This window comes from Carlito syrichta, unplaced genomic scaffold (assembly GCF_000164805.1).
Source record: "Carlito syrichta isolate Samal-C Ts95f unplaced genomic scaffold, Tarsius_syrichta-2.0.1 Scaffold304667, whole genome shotgun sequence".
NCBI classification, from domain to species: Eukaryota; Metazoa; Chordata; class Mammalia; order Primates; family Tarsiidae; genus Carlito; species Carlito syrichta.
Window position 1 is genome coordinate 328962 of NW_007248763.1, and position 7549 is coordinate 336510.

Genomic DNA, 7549 nt, shown 5'->3' on the forward strand with positions numbered 1-7549 from the left:
TTTTGTCTTTTTGATTTTTTTTATAACAATTTGTAGACACTTAGTAAAGTCTTATGAGAAACAAGTTGATGAAATTATTTCCAAGTTCACTCAATAGACTAGAAATTTTTTTTTTTTTAAGTTGGATTCTCACTCCTTCACCCAGGCTGGAGTGAAGTGGCACGCTCACCGCCACCCCAGCATCAACCCGCTGGGCTCCGGCAGCCTTCCAAGTAGCCGGAACCACAGGCAGGAGCTACCATGCCCGGCTAATTTTTGATTTATTGTGGGGACAGTAAATCGCCAAGTTGCCCGGGCTGGTCTTGAACCCATGGGCTCAGGCAATCCACTCACCTCGGCCTCCCAAAGTGCTGGGATGACAGGCTGAGCCACCGAGCCTGACCAGGAATTTTTTTAAAATTTAAATTTCCAAAAGGTTTGCAACCAACAGATGGCTAAAGGTTGCCATCTGAATTATTTTATAGGATATTTTAATTGGCTCCATTGTATGGAAACCAAGTGTGAATACTGAGATTAATTCACTGTATACCCTTTATCATTTAGTGTCCTAATACTCAGACTTCCATGTAACTGGGTGACCTAAGTGTGCTGGTTTGTCTGTTTAGAAAGGTTGATAATATATTGAATTGTTCAAGATCAGGAGTTCCATGCTGACCCTTCAGGAAGAAAAAAAAGCAGCAAAGAACAAATTCTCTTTCTGTGTAAAATTATTGATCCTTTGGGAATGGGGAGGGAAATGGGAGTAGGATGACATTAACTCTAGCGTTTTCGTTTCTGAGATCTCATAACCTCAGTAGACACCAGCAGAAATTTCAGCTTTTCAATCCACCACCAACCTCTCCTCAAAAACATGAGACTTCAGCAATTTGTGTAGAAGTTGATTGGGTAAGAGCAAGCCATGATTCTCCTAAACCCCACTAGAGATAAGGGGTGGTTCTCACTTCCTCGATGAAAACGTGCCCTGGGGACAGAGCTTGCCTTGGTCAGACCTTCCCACAGCTTCAAACTCAAATACCCAACCAGGTAGACCAAGCAATGGAAGACTTTACACCACTGTGTCCCATGAAAAATGTTTCAGTGTTTAGTTTAGATATTGCTAACTTGTGCTATTAACCTTTTGATGAGCGTGTACTATTGTTTGTTTGGGGTTTTTGATTTATAACCATTTAGAAGTCCCCAGCTAGCTACCAGTACAGATTTTACCCCATGGGTAGGAGTCTATCGTTAAACCACATAACAAAGCACACTAATCCTGACACTGCAAGTGAAAAATACGAACCAAAAAGTAAATTTACACCAAGTTGAACAAACTCTCCATTTTTGATATTTGCATGCGCGCCCATGGACTGGCTGTGGCAATGTAATGCCTGCATAATGTTTTCGAATAAAAATAAATGCTTCATGAAAGCACCAAGTTCTTGGTCTTCCTGTGTGTTTGTCTGCACCAAGACAACCATGGCTAGGAATAGCAACAAATGTCGGTCGCTGAGTGCATGTCAAAAATAAAGGCCGGAAAGAAAATATTTCCAAACTAAGAAGGGCACGGTTGGCCTCAGAACTATAGTTTCTAAACACAAAACCAAACACGTTTGTAATTTGCAAAGTCAACTGCTTATCTGGGTATGTACGAAGACTCTGGGTCTGCAACCTCCAAGCCTATGCTTGAAACACATGTGGGACAACATAAATCACCCCCAAGAAACAGTTTCTTGTAAGGAAGAAAGCCCTGGCACAGACTGAGAGAACAGTCTTCAGAGTACACATGCATAGGGCAAGGCCTGCTCAGATTTCCGCTCAGAACTCACACGGGGTCTCGCGATCGCCCCTCCTCCCAAACCGCTGTCACCTTGCAAACTCAAGAGTGCCTGTGGCAGACCGTAAATACGTCTGCATGTTCTTGTCACATCCAGACCTCAGAACCAAAGACGTGTCTGTGTTGTATACTGAGACCAGTTTGGGAGCACTGCCTGCTCAACTTGGTGTGGCCGTGTGCTCTTTGCGCTTTGGCGGTCACCATGCTTCCTGGCTTTGGCCCTCCCACACCTCAGGGAGGTGAGTCTTCTCTCTCCCTCTCTCTCTAATTTGCTTTTACATACACTGTGTTTTCTCATCTAAAAAAAGAAACCGTTTTTAAAGAAAAACATCCATTTTTCAGAAAACAAGAAGTGGCAACACACTAAGTGCTTTATAAAGTGCTCTTACTTTGGGATCCATCATGGTCTGCTTTTATAAATAGTTAGAACAGCATGTGCTTCACATAAATAATTTGCTTGAAAAATATGACTCACCGTTTTACAAAGTTTTTCCCTGGAAAATGTAAATCTTTCTCTAAGATATTGTTTACTTTTATTTAATAAGCTCTCTGATCAAAGAGGAAATAAAGTTGAACTTCAGGAATTTCAGTTGTTAGGGTCCAAATAGAATACACAATAAGTGTATGTCATGTTTCATCTGTTTCCCCAATGAATTAAAGTTTTCTGAAGAGAAAGAACTGGCTTTTCTAAGTACTTGAAAGTTCTTCGATGATAAGATAGGAAACACTTGAGAGATTTTTGGGACTGTGAGCATGAGAGAAAAATAGAAACAAGCACAATTCAGCAGGAGGGCGATAATTTATTATATCATTTTGATGTTCCACAGGAAAACAAATTATAATGTCTGAAGTAACAGGAGCTGAATTTAGATCCAGCTTATCTATTTTCAGTGCCCAGCAAAATTTTGCACATGGAAGGCACTCGTACATCTTGTTTTAATGTAATCTAACTTCTAAACCATAAACACAAAGTACAGGGATAAGATATTCTATTACAAAATGTTCCCTTTTTCCTGCCATTACTCCTGAGTACTGTTTTCTGTAAAATTCCTGTTCTTGAAAAGAAAGAAATCACCATGTCCACTTAAATGCGCTCTTTGGGAGAATTTTTTACATGATATTTGGCCCTTCAGGCTCAGGCCTGGGGTATGAAAGAACAAAGCAAAACAATTTTTTAAAATCTGCAAATAGTGTTTTAAATTTATAACATTGCATTCTAATGATGTATACTGTCTTTTTTCCCTTTCTTTTTTCTTTTTTTTTCTTTCTGTCGTTCTGCAAGCACAAACAGAGGGCTCACCACAGGCCACTTAGGCTGGGTCTCTCTCCTTTATTCTCTATGTGGTCAAAAATGTCTAATTTAAAACAATTATAATACAGCTGGAAAGTCCTGCCCCTACCAGATGGCCTTTCATCAGTGCCTGAAAGGACAAGCCGTTGTGTACCACTTTTCAGACAGACAAGTCACCTCCAAACACTGCTGCAGCCTGACTCACAAGGAAAGCTAACAATCTCACAAGGAGGAGGTCTGGGAATAGGCTCTCCAATTAGGGCTTCCATCTGGATGGACAAAGGCTGGTGTGATAAGGCTAAAATCAACAAAAGCATGAGACAGCTTGTTCACCAAGCCTCAGCATCAGAGCTGGGACGGATCCTATCCTGCCCGAAGGATAATTTCAAGACAGACAGAGGTAAATATTGTTTTACACAATGGAGAATAATCTTCCTGAACTCACCGCCCCAAACCGATGATGCAGGCTAAAAGTGCAAATGTTGGTCACCAAAGAAATGGTTGAGTCGCAAGAGGGCATGAAGTAGGCCGAGCACATAGCTCACGATCCAGTTATGAACACTCTCCAGAGTGAAAGCAAGCACTCCATGATTATACGGGACAAAGGTGTCAGCCCGGGCCACCCCAGATGAACCCAGATTTCAGAGGGACACTGGTCCATCCCACTCCCAGAAGGTCGGCAGCAAGGTGCCTGGCCATGTCTTCCTGCCACTGTCTGAGGCAAACCAGCGAGGTGGAGCAGACCGCCTGCCTGTGAAGGTGAGGCTGTGCATGGATTTTCACTGCTGAAGAGCAGCACTGGCCTCAGCTCTGTCTCTGGCTCTTCAGCCTTCCTTCCTGGAGTCATGTGTGGCTGAGGCTGGCAGAGAAGCGAGAAGCGTTCCAACAAGGATGTCTCAAACATCTTCCCTGTTTCGTTGCTAGTTGCTAAATGTGTCAAAAACAAAAGCAAAATGATACAAAAAGCGAAGGAAACATGTGAGCCTAAAGGAGGTAGCACTACTGGAAGCATTCCGAAGAAAACGGCAGTAGACGCCGACACACGCCGACACACTCACACATCACAAGAAATGCCGAATGACCGACACATGCATGCGTAGATGAATGCAAATTCCTCATGGGAGGGAGGAGTCTGTTCCTAGGCACTGAAGAGTAGATGGCTTGTGGCCATGGGGCAAAACCATTCTTCACTCAACGTGTTCCCAACAGGGTCCACAAAGTCCAATTTCTGTGTATTGTCTTTGGGCGAATAGGTTGAAACACAGGCAATAGTACCATTTTTGTGCAAAACTGGGTCTCATTCATGCCTTTCTTGCCCTTGTCTTTGTAGGCAGGGAGAATTACATCCACAGCACCCGAAGAGGTTTGATAGATTTTAAGTAATAGTAATAATTGCAGTTTCACAGATGGTTGGCCACTTGCCAATCTCACAGCAAACTAGTACAGCAATAAAAAAAAACCTCCTTGCTCTCAAAATGACTACTGTTCCAAATGAAATTACTAAAGAGAGAGGAAATGAGCTAATCACTGGAATAATCAAAACAGTCTCATTATGGGACTCCCTGTGAGCTTTTGTTTGAATTCTCTAATGTCGTTTTTGGCATTAAATAGGATTTTAAAAGCTAAATAGGTCACACTTGCATACAAATGGCTGAGTGAATCACATCACAGCTTTATGTTTCCCAAGATTCTGCTTATCAGGCTGTGTTTTAATTAAAAGGAAAATTGTCAGGAATAGAGGATAACTTACTGCGGGGATTTGGTGTCCACAGCTGAAGGCGGAGACTTCACTTAGCATCCAGTTTTCAGTTCGCAATCAGGACTTCCAAACAGCAGTGAAGTGCATTTGCATTTTAGTTGCAAGCTTGGGCACAGAGTGGAGGGCTGGAGGGAGGAGACACTGGAGATCCTGTCACGGAAAACTCCAAGGCGATCATTTCATGGCGTGTATGTGTGCAGGCGGTTTCGTGAAGAGGAGAGATGTTCAGCCCTGGAAAGGGATAGCCTTAGTCATCACTGGCAAAATTCTGTGGCTAACACACCGGTGTGTGACTTCTCAGAGAGGCTAGATCGCTAGAAAAAGGGTCAGAGAGCTGAACACAGCTCCTTCCCTCTCAGGGGGCCAAGGCAGCTTCCTAGGCACTTGAACAAGTGGTCCTTCGGGGGATCTCTATTACCAACCAAGGCGTCCCCAAGAGCAAAGAAAGAAAAAGCACACAGTACATGTTCCAGGTAAATGGCCTTGGTCCTTCTGAAACGAATACTTCTGTGCAAATCTGCAGGAGGGATTTGTCCCTCTGCTGTTCCCCCAACCCACACACGCAAGCAGCGTCTGTGGGACGGGCCCCGCCCGTGAGACTCCCCAAACCAGACGCAGCAACCGCTGAAGCCAGGACTGAGAGCCCCCAGCTTCCACGGGGAGACTTCTCGGCTCCATTCATGCACTAGCGGTCACTGACCAAGTTCTCCAGTGATCTGTGCAGAGTCGGCATCACTTGCCAGGCTGCGGCCCTGGGAAGACAATTCGCTGCCACTGAATGAAGGTCAGACTTGCCTCCAGGGTGAAGGCACGTCTATTTCCTCTTGAGCATTGAAGCCTCACGAACCCTGTGCTGTGAGGATGCGGGGAAATCAAATCATCCCGCGGGAGGTCAAAGTCATCGGCACACTGAAGTTGTGAAACCAAAGCTGCCCCCGCCTGCCCCAAGAAGTGCGTGTTGCTGCTCACACAGGCATGAGGGCCACGCTGGCATCCTCTAACGAGAGGCACTGAGGGGCCACCACCTCCTGCACCTGGGTTGGTGGGGGGGGTGTTGACGGAAACGCCCTTCTACCATTTCTCCTGTGGTCGTTTTGAATGGCTAGCCTCACACTGTAATATCTTCTCCTTACCTTGACTCTTGACAGTGCACAGAAATCGACTTTTATGCACTGGTGCAATTTTCATCGTTTCCATTATCAGGATGAAGTAGCATGCCTTCTTCTAGCTGCAGCGCAACTCTCATCTGTTTCCAGTGGACTGCCGTCGCACCTGCTTCTTGGCGCCTCCATATTATCTCTGTCTGTTCCTCCCGAAGTGATGAACCCACTTCAAGGCAGCCGTCCACGGCTGCTGTCATCCTCTCAGCTTGGCCTTTCCACTGGCTCATCCTTGATGACAGCTTCTCTGAGCATTTCAGGAAAAGAGTTTTCTTGACTTTAGAACTTCAGTGTAACTATACGTGATCTTTTGTCTTTAAAGTCCTTGAAGAAAAGGAGAAAACTCTACTGGGCAAGGATATATCTGAGATACTGTCTCTAGGTTTCATGCACATTTGTTTTAAAACATGGCACAGAATTAAGCTTCTTTAACATCACACTGCATATTCATTAGATGAAAACACTCTGGCTCCAAAGCAACGACAATTTCAAAATTCATGGCTTTAAAAAATTAAAAGTTACGGTTATTTCCAATGTCCTTACCTGTCAGCACTACACGATTCCCGTATTAGCAAAACACTGTGAAAAATTTTACTGCTGGTGGAGTTGGCTCTGCCATCTGTCCCGAAGAATTAACCTTATTTCCTTCAATGAGATCATTTGCTACTTTATCTTCCTCTTGTATTTTTACTTCTAAAACATTCTTGAGGGGGAAATTATGATCAGGTGGAACAATGTAAAGACAAAAATATACAGCAGATAATTCAGACTTGCATGCTATCTTGATCACAATGAACTGAAAGTCCTTTCTCTCATATGCTCTACTCCTTAGAAGAACAAAGTAACAAAAACATTACTGTTGGAAATGAAAATCTGAAAAATAAGACAAGGTTAAGCTTTCAATCAGTCTAAATGGGAGTCTTGGCTAAAGTCAGATATTTTGTACCAACCGAGGTTCTGTCCATAGCTGGCCCACTTGCAGGAAACGGACAGGTGTAGACAGTTCCTGACAGACGAAGTCCAGCTCCCCTGTTCAGCCATGTGGCAAAACAAGTGTCGGCAAAGCCACGTGCCCCCACGGAGGCAAAGGAGAGATGCTGGGAAGAGTCCAAGCCAACTGAGACAACCCGGGACGCCTTGCACTAGCCCACGGTGACTCCTGATAACACTCCTACGTGGACTCACCCTGCGGGAATCCACAGCCTACCTCTAGTGGGGGCCTGAGACCCTCGTTCAGCCGCTGGCTTCCAGAGGAGCTCCTGTTTGCGCTGCGAGCACTGGACGAAGATTTTTTCCCGTGGAAGGAAATTCAAAGAGCCTTCCACCCCACTCCTCTGAAGCCTGCTCCAGGAGCAAGCCCCACCTTTACCTTGGAGGACCGCGTTCCTCCTGGCGGCGTGGCCGGCGCACGACCCAGCTGTCAGGCGCCCCGAAGCCTCAGCGCAGGGCTCCAGGATTCCTCTAGGAGCGCAGCCCGACCCACAAGACCAAGGGCGCTGATGCCGCCCGCGGCCCGGGCTGCGGAA

General features: G+C 45.2%; 2 long non-coding RNA genes across 2 annotated transcripts; both read right to left on the reverse strand.

Moving 5' to 3' along the window:
• Positions 1–5: 5 nt before the first annotated feature.
• On the reverse strand, positions 6–1409 carry LOC110595839. Its single transcript, XR_002482107.1, has 2 exons — positions 383–1409; positions 6–98 (listed from the first exon to the last, which is right to left on the reverse strand). It is a non-coding gene; the product is annotated as an uncharacterized LOC110595839 (long non-coding RNA).
• A 1184-nt stretch (positions 1410–2593) lies between these two features.
• On the reverse strand, positions 2594–4940 carry LOC110595840. The gene is made up of 2 exons (XR_002482109.1): positions 4855–4940; positions 2594–4031 (listed from the first exon to the last, which is right to left on the reverse strand). It is a non-coding gene; the product is annotated as an uncharacterized LOC110595840 (long non-coding RNA).
• Between the last annotated feature and the right edge of the window lie 2609 nt (positions 4941–7549).